At 46.5% G+C, this 16,274-nt stretch overlaps 1 long non-coding RNA gene across 1 annotated transcript; it reads left to right on the forward strand.

The window, feature by feature from the left end:
• The first annotated feature begins 1,596 nt into the window (after nucleotides 1–1,596).
• LOC123935159 lies at nucleotides 1,597–15,729 on the forward strand. The gene is made up of 6 exons (XR_006816880.1): nucleotides 1,597–1,704; nucleotides 2,030–2,163; nucleotides 8,560–8,611; nucleotides 11,675–11,793; nucleotides 13,861–13,979; nucleotides 15,633–15,729. It is a non-coding gene; the product is annotated as an uncharacterized LOC123935159 (long non-coding RNA).
• Nucleotides 15,730–16,274: the final 545 nt, after the last annotated feature.

The following is a 16,274-nucleotide window of genomic DNA, read 5'->3' on the forward strand; positions in this document are numbered from 1 at the left end:
TCACCACTACAATCAGGATACAGAACAGTTCCCTCTTCCCCCCAAAGTTCCCTTTGTTGTAATACACCCTCATCCCCAAACCCTGGCAACCACTGATGTGTTTCTCCGTCGCTGTAGTTTTATTTTTTTGAGAACGTTGTGTGCATGAAAACAAACCGAAGGTAACTTTGAAACTAGCTTCTTACACTCAGCAAATGTCTTTGAGATTCATCAAGTTGTTGGATCTGTCAAAGTTGATTTAAGCACATTTTTAAATTGAAGAATTGCTCCCTGATTTTATTCAGATTAGTTCTCTAAGCAGGCTTTGTAATAGTGAGTAACAGTATAATTTTTGTGCAATTAAATCACCTGTGGCCAAATGACTTAACAGTGATTAACATGTTTCTCTTAGCCGGTTTTAATCTGTTTCTTCCGGTGAAAAAAGTAGAGAGGCAAGAAGCAGAGAGTAATTTCTAAATCAGCATTACATCTCTAAATTCTTTTTTTTTAAAGATTTTATTTATTTATTTGACAGACAGAGATCACAAGTAGGCAGAGAGGCAAGCAGAGAAAGAGGAAGGGAAGCAGGCTCGCTGCTGAGCAGAGAGCCCAATGCGGGGCTCGATCCCAGGACCCTGGGATCATGACCTGAGCCGAAGGCAGAGGCTTTAACCCACTGAGCCACCCAGGCGCCCCACATCTCTAAATTCTAAAACCAGAAAGCAGCATCTCTGAGTGCCTGAACTATTCCTTTTTTTAAAAAGATTTATTTATTAGAGAGAGAGAGAGAGCGAGCGCACATGCACACAAGCAGGAGGGGCAAAGGGAGAGGGAGAGAGAATCTTAAGTGGATTCCGCTCTGAGTGTGGAGCCCAACATGGGGCTCGATTGCATGACCCTGAGATCATAATCTGAGCCGAAATCAAGAGTCAGACGCTTAACCGACTGAGTCACCCAGGCACCCCTCAGGATTTCTTAAACTGCCTCCTGAATACCTCAAATTGTCTACCACTAGGATCACTGATCTAGGCTACCAAATTCCAGAAGACCTCTCTAAAAAAATGCGAACCTGTCACTTATGGGGATATCCCATTCTTAAGTTGGGCCTTGAGAGAGTGGAAAAAAACCTTTTGATTTGAGGTGTAGGACAGGTCTGGAGTGGTGCCCAGTGCTAAGTAATAGGTACCTCAGCTTGAATTAGAGGTAAGACAGAGAATAAACGACCCTGTATGTCCAAGTGGCAGCAGGAGATACTGGGACCCAAGGACATGGGCTGGAAAGTGGAAGAATGTTCTACCGGGGACTTGGGGCATGCTGAGAATAACTGTTACCTATTTGATAAATATACCTGGATCATGCCTTTGTAGGCCTTCATCTTGAGTTGGAAAGCTGGGTGCCTTGTTCTGTCTCATCTATCTACGAAGTAAACACAAAGAGCTTTGAAACCCAATTTTTTTTTTTTTAAAGTGTCTGAATCCAGTGTATTTAGCCAAAGCTAAGGAGAAGAGCACCTTCGGATCTCAGGAGAACTTCATTCTTTATTTAGTTTTTCCTTCTCCCTACAGGCAGGCCATTCGTGAAGTCCTACTTACACAAGGAACTCAACTGCCAAGTATTGGAGACTCCGGTTGGAGGGTGAAGTGAGTCAGTTTCTGTAAGAGGAGAGATTCAGCCTCAGGTGGCCAGACTGATCCAGGAGCTGAGGGCTACAGGACAATCCAGAAAGTAAGGTCCCCTTCTGCCCAGGGTTAACCAGAGCCTTGGTCTTTTTCACCAAGTTCACGGCCTGCCCCTGACACAGACACATCCAGCTAATAAAATAAGAGTGCGTATGTCCGGGGACACAGCTCATCTCCGGCAATTAGCTAATGCCCGACCATGAGTCCATTGGTAGATTGTGCTTGAATTAACCCGTTTTCAATTGGATGGCTCATAAAACAGATGGCTGCTTATTTTATGCATTATAGAGGTGGCCCTTAGTGCCTCAAAAGAATGTTTAAGCCAACAAAGGAAGAATCCAAAGCACCCTTTATCCCCTTGCTCTCACTAGATTCAAACTTTCTCCTGGCAGCGGCCCCCTGGGGGAGGCACAGATGCAAAAAGCACACGCAGAAAAGCAAGCTAGGAAGGCAGCTGAGCCTCGGACGTGAACGAACGACAACGGCATCTTCAGAGCGGGCGCAGGTGGGAGCCTTGCTGCTTGAGGCACGAACTTTTCCACGGGGGACGGGGGGCAAGCCACCTCCCCTACATTTTCATTCCCCTCGTTTTCCAGCTTCACTTGCTCATGCTCTTCCCCAGCCCCCCGCCCTCCAGGCAACCACCTGCTGATTCTCTCACGGTGGCGAGACCAGCTGCTGAAAGAGGTGATAGCCGAGCAGTCCCCATCATCCAGACTTGGGGCTCACCTCTACCTGCCTCGGTACAAGCACCAGGACGGCAGGGGGTCCTCCCCCCAACCACCAGGACGGCAGGGGGTCCTCTCCCCAACCCTGCTCAGGGGACCTAGCCGGCCTCCCAACTCCAAACTGGAGCTGGGAACCTGACCGGAGCTCTGAGCTGGGGGAGGGGGAGCTGTGGCATTCCGTACTGAGTTGTGGGGACTTTTGCCTCTACCCCTGGCCCCCCGGGGAACGCAGGGAAGCTTGTTGGTCCTCAGAGTGTGCTCGGGTCAAAATGACACAGAACAGTCCCGTCTCCAAGCCTGCGAAAGAACTGGAAGGCTGTGGCTTACTCATAGATCAGTCGTCCCAGCTTTTTGTGGAAAGGACAGCATGATCTTTATTCACAATCCCACTCTTACCAAAGTATTTTTAGACTTCAGAATAGGAGTGAGGAGCCTAGGCCTGAACACTGGTAAACTGTTCCTAGCTGGTGGTGTGGAGGAAGGGGGGCAGGGAGTACTGTCCTGAGTTTAATTCTGCCCCCTCCTCCAGTGAAGCTTTAAAGATGTGGTAAGAATAGTTGGTTACTTGAGAACAATAGTGAAACCCCCTTTCTGTTACACAGATTAGAACATTCTTAATGCTTATGACAGCTGTGCGAGGGATGTTATGAGGAGAGGAAAATATTCACTATCTCCTCTGGACTTAGCAGGGTTGGGGAGTAAATCTCCATTTGACCAGACGAAGAGGAGTTTTGGGTTTTCCCACTTCCGAGCCATTGACTTGATCTCAAGGAAACACGGTCTCACTGTTGTCCAGCCGAGCACTGACATCAACAGCAAGAGGCCACTCACACTTTCCCTTTGACTCCTGCTTTTTTCTATTTACCATATTCTGTGATTGTCCCAGTTCCTCGGATTTTTTCCTTTTCTTTTTCCCCCTGAAGATTTTATTTATTTGAGAGAGAGAGAGTGAGAGCAAGCACGAACTGGGGGACAGAGGGAGAGGGAGAAGCAGACGCCCTGCTGAGCAGGGAGTCCAGTGTGGGACTCGATCCCAGAACCCTGGGATTGTGACCTGAGCCTGAGGCAGGCGCTTAACTGACTGAGCCACCCAGGAGGCCTGGGATTTTTCCTTTGACCAGGAGCTTGAGAAGAATATGACCAGCTTCCATCCATTTGTGTTAGTGCGAGAGGGTGTTGATACCCTCACAAGGAGAGCATAGATAAGAGGTCAAAGAATAACGAGTGGTCCAACAGGAGCCATAGGAACGGACCCCGCCCCTTCACTTTTACATATGGGGAGACAGACACCCACAGAGGGAAGGGAACAGATCCCATGATTCTCACTCCTGTCCTCTTTCCAGAACATATGACTGCATCGTACTTTCTCTCCTGATTATGATTTGTAAAGGTTGTTAGTTGGCATTTCTGGGGCCTGTAGCCAATTGGGTGTTAAGGGGACAGGTCCAGAACCATACACGGTAGGGAAAGCCAGACCCAAATTAAACATTCACCCTGAAGGATCAGATCTGGAATGGGCAACTCGCTCGCACTGTTAAGTGTCGGCATTGTCCGAGGTTCTGTCCTTGGTCCTCTTTTCTTGTATTAAGAGTAGGTCTGTGGTCAAAGTTGGTCTCTGTGGCAAAATAATATGAACTCTGGATCAAAAACCTGTACCTGCATTTCTTAGGTTTTTTCTGCCGATCTCTGAGGATAGCATATTCTCTCCCAGTCAACGCCAACCTTTTCACCCACCCATCTCTTGACAATTCTTTACTCTTCCTTTATAATCTGCTACATTTGAAACCATCACAAAAGCTCAGTTCTTTTTTAATGACTTCCTTTCCTTGCTTCTCTGGGAGCATCCACTTGACTTCCCCACCCCCTTCCCTGCCCAGCAGTGTCTTCAGGTCACTCGCCCACGCTCACGTGGCCAGAATCACAGCTTCAGCCTCCATGTCATGAGCATGAGAGGAGGGAGGGTCAGAGGGAGAAGCAGACTCCCCGCTGAGCAGGGAGCCTGATGCGCTACTTGATCCTGGGACTCCAGCATCATGACCTGAGCCGAAGGCAGAGGCTCAACCCACTGAGCCACCCAGGCGCCCCCTCAGTTTTGTTTTAATAAAAACGATTTTACCTGATGTCTCCCTTGTCAGCCAAGCCTCCTGAAGGAATGAATAGTCTATACGTGATGTCCCATTTCCTTCCTTTTTGTTCACCCCATGCCAAACCTTTTAGTCGGTGTTTTAAGGAACTTTGTTCGGCAGCTTTCAGCATCCTTCAACCACTCACCTGCTGACACTCTCTCCATGGCTCTTCTCCTGTTGTCCCACTCCTGTATTCCTCAAGGATCTTATTTGATAGTAGTTATATTTTGGTTAATGGCCGGCTTAAGTCTCCTTCGTGGCTTATGTATTTCCCCACCCACAGTGTCTCAGGAAGGGACGGTGAAGCCGCGGGCCTGGCCACTAGGACCAGGGGTGGACATTTAGACAAAGGGGATGCCTAGGAATATGGCAAGATGGAGGGAGGTGGCCGTTAGGAAATTGGGCTGAGAAGTTGCATAGACACGGAGGCTGAAGCTGTGATTCTGGCCACGTGAGCGTGGGCGAGTGACCTGAAGACACTGCTGGGCAGGGAAGGGGGTGGGGAAGTCAAGTGGATGCTCCCAGAGAAGCAAGGAAGAGATCATGAGCCAAAAGACAGGTATGGAGTAGCAGAGGAGGAGGAGAGGGGAAGCCTTGTGGGATGGATCAGTGGGGCGAGGGGGAATGATGACAGAGAGCCCAGGAGAAGGTCCCCAGACAACTTGCTAGATCCTGGGAGCTGCTCTTGTGCTTAGTACAGTAAATGAGTGATTCTCCTGGATCCTTGTGATAACCCTTTCGGGTACCTTGTTTTAGTAGATAATATTGTTTCTTGCAACCTTTACCCTAAGGTACCTCTTATCCCACCAACTCCTTGAACTCTCCCTGAGTGACCTCATCCACTTTTTTTTTAAAGTTGATTTTAGTAATCTCTACACGCAACATGGGGCTCAAACTCACAACCCTGAGATAAGAGTCGCATGCCCTTTTGACTGAGCCAACCAGGCACCCTCATCTGCTTGCTTCTACAGTTTAAAAAGTTTTTATTTCAGGTGCCTGGGCGGCTCAGCCGTTAAGCGGCTGCCTTCAGCTCAGGTCATGATCCCAGGGTCCTGGGATCGAGCCCCGCTTCAGGCTCCCTGCTCAGTAGGGAGCCTGCTTCTCCCTCTCCCATTCACCTTGCTTGTGTTCCCTCTCTCTCTGTGTCTCTCTGTCAAATAAATAAATAAAATCTTAAGAAAAAAAATGAAATGTTTTTATTTTTATAATATGAAACATGTATAAAGCTTAAAAAAAAAAAAAGAGTACCAAAGGCTTATAATGAGAAGCAAAACTCCTTATGCCTATCCCTTTCCTTCTTGCCAGAAGCAATCACTCCTTGAAGTGTTCTTACGGTGTTTACCTCAGTCATTTAAAAGAATATGATTATTGGGGCACCTGGATGGCTCAGTCAGTTAAGCGTCTGCTTTCGGCTCAGGTTGTAATCTCAGGGTCCTGGGATCAAGCCCCACATAAGGCTCCCTGCTCAGCAGGGAGTCTGCTTCTCCCTCTCTCTTTCTCTCAAGTAAATAAATAAATCTCTAAAAAAGAGTATGATTATTATCTTGCTATTTCTTTTTTTGTTATTGTAGTAAAACATACATAGCACAAAATTTACCATTTTAGCCATTTGTAAGTGTCAAGTTCAATGGCACTAAGGACATTCATATTGTCATGCAACCATCACCACCGTCCATCTCTAGAATTTCTTCCTCATTGCGAACTGAAATTCTGTACCTGTTAAATGGTAACTTCCCATTCCCTTCCCTGCATGTCCCTGGCAACCGCTATTGTAGTACCTGTCACTGTGAATTTGGACTTTGGTTCCTTTTTCAGGCTGAATGATATTCTATTTTATACACACACACGTGGGCACGCACATATACACGCACTGTATTTTGTTCTTCCATCTGTTCCGTGATGGACATTTGAGCCGTGTCCACCTTTTGGCCATTAGGAACGTGCTGCTGTGAACACAAGTGTGTGAACACCTGCTTGAGTCCTTGCTTACACCCCTTCTGAATTTATACCCAGAAATGGAATTGCTGGACCATTCGGCAAATCCCCAGTCTGCTTTTTTGAGGAACCACAATGCTATTTCCACATTCTGTTTTCTTGACACTTTTTAACCATCATCTACTGACTTTGTATTATGGTAAGTGAGGGACCATCCGCTCTTCAAGTACTCTCTAGCCCCCACATGCTGATGGCTTCCCGTCCTATTTCAAGCCCGGACTTTCCCCTGAGCCTCAGCCTTTAATATCCAAATGCTTGCTGGATGTCTCCGTGTAGATGTCCAGCTCAGTGTTTCTCAAAATGCTTGTCCCTGCCATGCCCCCAAACTTTTTCTTCTGCTGGCTTTTCTACTGTCCCCTACCTCAGGGAGTGTCACCAACCCCTACCCAGTTACTCAAACAAGAAGCCTAGAAGCTGTCACAGACCTGTTCCCGGACCTTACCATCCAAAGGATCACCGAGACTTCCTGATTTTACCTCTTCAATAGCTCTTGACTCCATTTTCTTTTCACCCACTGGCACCACTCTTGTTCGGAACTTCTCGTTCATCATCTCTTGACTGAGCCACTTGCAGCAGCCTCCGTATTTGCCCTCCTTTAGTCCTCCTGCAAATCGAGCTAAGCCTTTTTAGCCTCTCACATTGTCACTGATTTTTCAGTGACCGTCAGTAGCTTCCACTGACTCAAGATGCCTGCGGGTTGTCATCCTCACCCCGCCCTGCGCAATCTGCCTACCGGGTGGTCCATTCCAGAGAGAACAGGGCTTCAACCCAGTTCTGCCAAACACATCTAGTAGTGGTTAGACACAGTCCTACAACCTGTCCTCCTGAGACCGTGAAGCCCCATGTGGGAGAGGTTCACTGAGACACGTTTAGCAGTTCCCCAGTGGCTACAGTTTAGCTAAGCTTGTGGTTAGGTCAGGCGATGGAATCTTCCATTAGGTGTCGGGATGCAGGACCAGTGGCTTCCTAGACCTAGAATGCCACTCTGGGCTCATCAGTTTCTTAGGCCCCTTTCATGCAAGGGTAGATGGCAGTATAGATCCATAAATCTAGAATACCTTTATTTTACCAATGAAAGTTTATTTCTAACATCCCTTGTATTAATGAACCAACACTCTCATGCAGATTTAGGTAGATTGGTTGAAGCTTTCCAGTTCCGCCTCTGGAATGTATGTTCATAATTAGTCTTTCAGAGGCACACTGAGCACGGCTGGAGTGTGCTCCTTGTTGGGGTAGTTCTGATACTGACTGTCCCTATATACGTATGTGGACGTGTATATGCATGGGTATGTGTGTATCACACACTGTGCTGAGAATTTTTTTTTTCCTTAGGGAACGCACACGTGCCCACACAAACAGCAGGGGAGGGGCAGAAGGAGGAAAGAGAGAATCTCAAGCAGATTGCGCTGAGCATGGAGCCTGACGTGGGGCTCGATCTCATGCCTCTGAGATCACGACCTGAGCTGAAACCAAGAGTCAGACGCTTAACCTATGGCGCCACCCAGGTGCTCCGGGTTGAGTATTCTTAATTTTAAATTTAATTTTAAAATTTAAAGTAAGTTTTAGACCATAGAACAAATCTAGCCTCCTGTGTACATCTATTCATACTGTGCCCCTGAATGAAACCCTTTATCTTTATCTCCATGGTTCCATGGTCCATGTGAAATAAAGTCCAGACTCCTTCCAGTGATGTAGAAGGCCTTTCCAGAACCCTCCCCCACCTCTCTCCTTTTGGCACTTGATGCTCCTGTCTAGAATTACCAAGCGACATGTATGTGAGCTCCCACCCACGATGCTGGCTTGGGCTCACACTCTCACCCTGCCCGGCCCACGTTCACTGCTTCGCTTCACCTGGCTGACTCTTACTCATCTTCTGTGACTCAACCCAGGTATCAGCTCTTTCAAGAAGCCTTTCCTGTAATCCCATTCAGACTTAAGCTCACTTATCTTAACACACGTATAGTGCTTATTATGTGCCAGGAACTCTTCTAAGCACTTGTAATCCTCATTATGGTTCTGGGAGTTAGATTCTATTATTTTCCCTCTTTTCAGATGAGGAGACTGAGGCACGTGGAGGTTTAACGGGTCAAAGTTCATGTAAGTGGTAAGTGGCGAAGCCAGACCGCAAACCCACACTGTTGGGTTTCCGACCATGAGGGTCAGAAAGCTGAATAGTCTCTGAGGCGGCGTGGGATCGTGGTTAGATCGCGCAGTTTGGGATTAGATATGCCTGGGACTAAGTCCCACCTCTGCTGTGTACTAGCTGTGTGACCTTACGCAAACTTCGTAACATTGCTACATGCCCTTTTCCACATTGGTCAAGTGGGGCAAAGAACACCCCACAGTGTTATGGGAAGAATGAAACGAGATGATCTAGGTAGAGCACCCTGCGGAGGGTCTCTCAAGTAAAAAAAAACCCAAAAACCAAAAAACACACAAACAAAAAAAACCCTCTTGGTAATGCTTGACTATTGCTACTGGTTATTATTATCTCTGCGTCTCTAGCAACAAGCTCCTGGGAAATAGATGCTGGAGGACTATTGTTGAACTGAACGAGTATGGAAATCTTTAGACTGACCTTGGATCTAAAGCAGACATGACTTCAGAAATGGTCCCCTGTTGTTAAGCAGGAAGTACCACCTCACTTTGCTAGGACACCCGGAAGAGTTTTACCTCCGAAGGGTAGCTAGCCCTGTAGCTCTTCAGTCAATAACCAGCAAGCATCTGGTGCTGGTCTTTGCCACCATTCGTTTTAACGTAGCTAAAGCTCACTACAGGAGAGCTCATCGCTCCAAGTGGGTCTTGTCCTCCTAAACCATTTCCCCATCCTTCAAAATGAAAGAGAACCCGTTTCCTTTTCTCAGAACAAGGGCTTCAAAACTCTCCCTGGGGCCATTGAGTCTCATGGGTTGCTGGCCTTTTCAGTTCTGGAATTCCCGTGTGCATTTCCTTCCCAGCATGCCAGGGCTTTGATCCCTTCTGCTGTAAATTTCACTTGTCAACTGGATGAAAAATACAGTTATCGGACATGCCCAGGTCAGCTTTGGGTAGTGTAGTTTTGACCGAAAATGTCCCAGGTATCGATGAAGTACCCATCTTCTTGTACCCAAGGGCAGCAGAAGATGCTGCTTGAAAATCTGGAATAGGCATATGTGTCACATTCAGAGAATAACCCCCCCTCCCAGAACACTAGGGTTAGGGTTAAGAAGCTCCTCAAGCAGAATTTCTTGGTTTACTTGGGGCTAAGGGGAGCCCTCATTGGCATTCAGTGGGCCAATCTTTCTGTAATATCTGACCCCACTTTCCTTCATAAAGGAAGACAGCCTCGAGACCACGGATTCTCTTTTCCAAGAGGATCTCACAGACCCTCTAGGCTGACCTGGTTATCACCAGTGATTACTTCAGAATTTTAGATGGACAAAGTTAAGAAGTTGACCTGAACTTCTATTCATCCTGGTCATAGTCTAGAATAATCTGGCTGTTTGATTAAACCTCTGATAGTTTGGTATGTTTTCATTTTTTTCTTTTTTGCCCTCAAATCTGGTATATAGAGCTACTACTATTGACACTGTTTCAACAGACAGACACACAGACATACACACACAGACACACACACACAAGCACCCAGCTAGTTGAGGGTTCTGGACTCTAAGGTGCTAAAGGATTTTAATGCAAGGGGATGATGACTATGATTTGGGTCTGGTCAGGAAGGGCTGCCTGGAGAAGGTGTCCAGCCAGGTTTGGCAGACTTCAGATAGTGAGGGCTTCCAGAGTTGAGGTAGAGGGTTGGACAGGAGTCAGAGCCACCAGTACATCTAAGAAACTAGAGGCAAATGCTTGTGGCCTTGGGCTCAGTGCAAAGCCTGGGATTCCTCTCCCTTTTTCTGTCCAGACAGTTAGAAACATGGAGGGTTCAGAAACACAGGTTGCAAATATTCACCTCTCGGAAAGCACAGTGGGCGAGGGCTGAGGAGACAGGACTTCGATCCTAGTTCTACCACTGATTTGTCCCATAATGGTGGGCAGGTCATGCAAACCTTTCTCAGACCATTTCCTTGTTGGGTAACGTAGAGATAAATAGATAATCAGACTACTACTAGTGGGAGGCTTAGGTGAAACTTGTAAGTATCCATCAGATGTCTGTTACTAAGAGACTATTAATAAATAAAAGGTAGATACAGTGGGAAGAGAGGCCATCTTGTCGGTTGGCCTCTTACTGGATATTAAATACCAGCCACTCAGGGATGCCAGGGAATGGGTGTCGGGTACAGAGAAGAGAAAAGGATTGTTTTTAACAGATGAAGAAACCAGAGTTCAGAGAGTTTAAACCACTCCCCAGTTGTTGAGCAGGGACTGGGCCAAGGCCAAATACGAACGGTGTCACTGCTTTGCTCTAAGCACCCGTTTCTGTATGTCTTTGGAATGCCCGGTAGGAGTGACCCCGTTGGTGAGAATTATAGGGGTAGTGGAAAGCTACAAGAGTACTATTTTGGAGGTTGACAGCTGATCTCAGATACAAATAGTTCAGTCTCTTTGTGTGCCTTAATCCATGCTGATCTCTGGGTGAATTGCTAGGCCCTTCCCCTACCGGTAGGTACTACCTGTAATCCTTTTTTTTTTTTTTTAACTGACACACAATCTAATAAAAATAAATTTATTCTGTGTGCTATTTTGTACAAGCTTATAAATTTTGATCCCAGTATCCATGAGCTCTATGTCATTCCTTGTGAGCCTAACTTGCTAGAGGGAACTAAGAGCTGCTCACGTGGACACGGGAGGTCAGGTCCCTTCCAAGTAGGAAATACTGTCGTAGGAAGTGCCAGGAGAGAGAAAGCCAGCAGGAGAGTGAGCAGGGCAGAAATCTGCATTCTGGTGGGATCAGTGAAGAGAGAGGGAACTGAGGATTTATGTAAGGTTTATGTAAGAGGCCATGTCAGCGGGTGCAGAGAGAGAGAGTGAGCGAGAGAGCAGAGCAGCTGCCGGAGCCTGGTGACTGTGTCAGAGCGCGGCTGGGCCTGTACTTGGCCCTCAGGGCCGCTCCAGCCCTCTTCCTCGTCTCTCTGTCAGCCACCAGCCATCTCAGCTCCCACAGAGACTTGGCCAAGAGGTAGAGAAAGATAAAGAACCATTCAAATCGCCCTTCCAGACATCTTCCCTTCTCTTCCAGAACATCTCTCCACTTGGATCTTGCTATCACTCCGCAAACACCGGGACAGATGGCTTTCTCTTCCGTGCTCTTTGACCTCTTTAGCCAACGCTCAACAGGATCGTCACAAGAAGTTGCTGGTAACTTTTTTCTTTTAAGATTATTTATTTATTTGACAGAGAGAGAGAGAGAGAGAGAGTGCGCGCACAAGTAGGCAGAATGTCAGGCAGAGGGAGGGAGAAGCAGGCTCCTCGCTGAACAGAGAGCCAGCCCGATGAGGGGCTCTGGGATCCTGGGATCCTGATCTGAGCTGAAGGCAGACGCTTAACCAGTGGAGCCACCCAGGCGCCCCGCTGGTAACCTTTCTAAGAACAGATTTGATCAGTGTCTTCATGGTATTACAAAATGTCAAGGTAGACATTTAAAACTTGATAGTCATCCAAAAAGGAATTTAAGTCAATCTTATGACTTTGTTGCAGAGGTTCTAGACTTCCTCTTGTAATAAAAGATTTTATTTATTTATTTATTTATTCATTCATTCATTCATTTTAAAGATTTATTTTTTTTATTTGAGAGAGAGAGCACAAGTTGTTGGGGGGGGGCACGGGTATGCAAGTGGAAGAGGCAGAGGGAAAAGAAGACTCCCCACTGAGCAGGGAGCCCGACGTGGGGCTCGATCCCAGGACCCTGGGGTCATAACCTGAGCTGAAGGCAGATATGTAACCAGCTGAACCACTCAGATGCCCAAGATAGAACGTTGGGGTTTTTCTTTTGTTCTTTTTTTTTTTTTTTTAGTATTTTATTTATCTGAGATGGCGTGGGAGAGCGAGAAAGAATGAGAGGGGTAAGGGGCAGAGGGGGAAGCTGACTCCCTGCTGAGCAGGGAGCCTGATGCAGGACTCAGTCCTGGGACTCCAGGATCATGACCTGAGCTGAAGCCAAATGCTTAACTGACTGAGCCACCCAGGCACCCCGGATGGAAGGTTTTAAAGCAGCTGTTTTCTGGGGTGCCTAGGTGGCTCAGTTGGTTAAGCATCTGACTCTTGATTTCAGCTCAAGTCCCATGTTGGGCTTCCCACTCAGTGGGAGTCTCCTTGCCCCTTCTTTCCTCCCCCACCCCTGCTCATGCTTGTTCTCTCTCTCTTTCTCTCTAAAAAATAAAATAAAGCAAATAACCCCCCAAAATTCTACTTCCTTCACCTCCTCAAATCTAACCCCCATATCAGAGAATTCTGAGTATTGTTTGTGTTAGCACTGGTGTCTGAGGGCAAGTCCCTCTTACACCTTGGTTGGATGAAGTTGGTGGTGGAAATTCACATTTGTATGTTAACATGTGACTTTAATCAGAGTCTGGAGATGACCTGCTTTTAATAATTTGGCATATGGGGGTGCCTGGGTGGCTCAGCTGGTTAAGCGTCTGCCTTTGGCTCCGGTCATGATCTCAGGGTCCTGGGATCGAACCCCACAACGGATTCCCTGCTCAGCAGAAAGCCTGCTTCTCCCTCTCCCACTCCCCCAGCTTGTGTTCCCTCTCTTACTGTGTTTCTCTATCAAATAAATAAATAAAATCTTTAAAAAATGATTTGGTGTATGAAAAAACAAAATGCTTTTAACATAATGAAGAGAGAGGCACTAGAATTCAGCCTCATCTTCAATCCCATGAATGTGTATTTTACATAAAACCAGATAGATTTTCTTAACAACATTAATAATGTACTATTATAACATAATTGCAATATTATACCAGAAGCATTATCCACGCTAAGTACTCTCCAATTTAGAATGAGTGAATAACCTTCAAGAGAAGCGTATCCATTTTCTTCAGCTAAATAATCCCTAAGTTCAAAAGGTAAAACGAATACTTCTTCTTACACAAAATGCAGCCTGTATGTGGGAGTAGAATTTTGATAGGACTCTGTGGGCTCAGGGCGCCTGGCAGGCTCCGTTGGTAAAGCACGCAACTCTTGATCTTGAAGTAGAAAGTTCGAGTCCCACATTGGGTGTAGCGAGTACTTAAAAATAAAATCTTTAAAAAAGAATTTGTGAGCTCCCTGCTAGTGGATTTAAAAACCTCCTTGGCCATCTCCTGGCAACTGAGGCTACTATGCCCCCTTCCACTGTGGGGCCAAGACATAGTGTCCGCAGAATTATATTATACCCATTAAGGTAACCCTCGTTCTGTCCTGTTTCAGTGCATGGCGCCCAAGGTCACCCTGGATGCTGACAAGCAACCAACAGATGGAGAGAGAGGAAGAGTGGAGAAGGCATGTGAGCTTCTGAGATTGGCCTGAGTGTGGCACACGCCCCTTCCACCAACATTCCGCTGGTGAGGACTTGGGGGCGATCCCTTCGTGATCTAACCACGATCCCATACCACCTTGGACACTATTCAGCTTTCTGACCCTCATGGTGAAGTGACAGGCACATCCCCAAAGAGACAGTTTCAAAACATTATGCTCAGTGCTAAGATCAAGGTATTCTTAGGGTGCTGTGGGAATATGGAGCACGGGCTTTCGAGAAGCAGCGCAGCATATGGCTTTCTAAGAGCACAGACTCTGGAACCCAACATTGTGGGTTTGCGGTCTGGCTTTGCCGCTGATCAAATACGTGAACTTTCACCCTGGAAACAGCAGTGCCTTCCTCTAGCACCAGCTCGATTTGGTTGGCAGTTCCCATCACTTAGAAGAATGGGCTTCCTAGGGCCCCACTCAGAGACCATGCCACTGGTCTATGCCTCCTTCTCGAAAGTCAGAGCCCTAGCATGCAGGGACCCTCCTCCAAGAACAGAGATCCCAGCAGCAGCTAGCAAGGACCTCCTTCCCAGAAGTTGGAGTTTCAGCTCCACAGAGGCCCTCCCCCAAGTTCTAGTAATTATGAATTCTCCTCTTCCCCCCATGGCCCCCCAGCCTAGGAATGCTGGCTGCTTCCTAAAGTTTTTACCTCTGGGACACCTTACAGCAGCACTGCCTAATAGAAATATAATGTGAATCACACACCGATCTTTAATTTTCTAGTAGCTACACTAAAAGGGTAAAAAGAAATGGTGAGATTAATCTCAACAGTATATTGTGTTTAACCCAATGTATCTGATCTGCTGCATTTCAACATGTGATCACTATAAAAATGATTGCCTATTTTTATATGAAGTCTTTGAAATCAGATGTGTATTTTATACTGACAGCATACTTCAATTTGGATGATAAATTTTCACCAGAAATACTTGATCCATATTTTGATTTCATAAAATTTACAGTTGAAGATGTAGATTTACATTTTTTAAGTCATTCTCAATATACTTAGAAGTTTGCCAATAACTGAATTGAGTATCAGTTTGTAACTCTTTCAAAAAATATTTAATTTATTTATTTGATATAAAGAGAGAGAGAGAGAGCAAGCAGGGGGAGAAGCAGGCTTCCCGTGGAGCAGGGATCCTGATGCAGGACTTGATCCTAGGACCCCGGGATCATGAGCTGAGCCGAAGGCAGATGCTTAACCGACTGAACCACCCAGGCGTCCCAATTTATAACTTTTTATTTTGAAATGAGAAGTTGAGAAAATGCTGCAGAGAGTTTCCATGTACCTACTCCCCAGCTCCCCCCCATTGGTAACATCTTTCCTAACTCTAACTTTCACAACCCAAATCAGAAAATTAATCGGCATGATACAGGGAACTACAGTACAGGTCTTAGTCAGATTTCATCAGTTTTACACGTATTTATGTCTTTTTTAAAGATTTATTTATTTATTTTAAAGGAGGGGGTGAAGGGCACGGGGAGAGAAGAGAGAGAATTCCAAGCAGACTCTGTGCTGAGCGTGGAGCCTGATGTGGGCCTCGATCTCATGACCCTGAGATCACAACCCGAGCTGAAACCAGGAGTCAGATGCTCAAGTGACTGTGTACCCCATCTCCCAGGCACCCCTACATGCACTTTTATGTTGTATGTCTTTGTGACTGTATGGCACTTTGTCTCTTGTGTAGATCTGTTTGATGGCCACCACCACAACCAAGAGACCAAACTGCCCCATCACTGCAGAGGGAGTTCCTCATGCTGCCCCTTCAGGCCTGACCCCCTGATAACCCAGTAGGTATTCTTCATCTTTACAGTCTATAATATGTTGAAATTGGCCATTGCACTCGGTGCAGTACCCTTAAGATCCGTCCACGTTGTCTGTTGTAGCAGCGCTCTGCTCCTTTTTAGTGCTGAGTAGTATTCTACAGTATGAATGGACCATAGCGTGTTTAACTGTTCACCTATCGAAGGACATTTATTGGGTATGTTTTCAGTTATTGGCTGTACAGATAAAAGCTGCCAGGAACATTCGAGTATGGTTTTGGTGGGGGCAGGCGTACGTTTTGATTTCTGAGGGCTGAATGCCCGGGAGTGTGATCGCTGATCATACGATAACTCTGTGTATAATTGCCAGAGTGCTTTCCAGAGTGGCCCGACCATTGTGCGTTCTTACCAACAACGAAAGAGAGAAGTCCAGTTTGTTGGCGTCTTCGTCAGCACGTGGTGTGATCAGTGTTCTTTATTTTAACCCTTTGAATCAGTAGGTAGCAGCATCGCATTGTGGGTCCAGTTTGCATTTGCCTAATGGCTCGTGATGCTGAACCCTCCTT

Source organism: Meles meles, chromosome X, assembly GCF_922984935.1.
Source record: "Meles meles chromosome X, mMelMel3.1 paternal haplotype, whole genome shotgun sequence".
NCBI lineage: Eukaryota > Metazoa > Chordata > Mammalia > Carnivora > Mustelidae > Meles > Meles meles.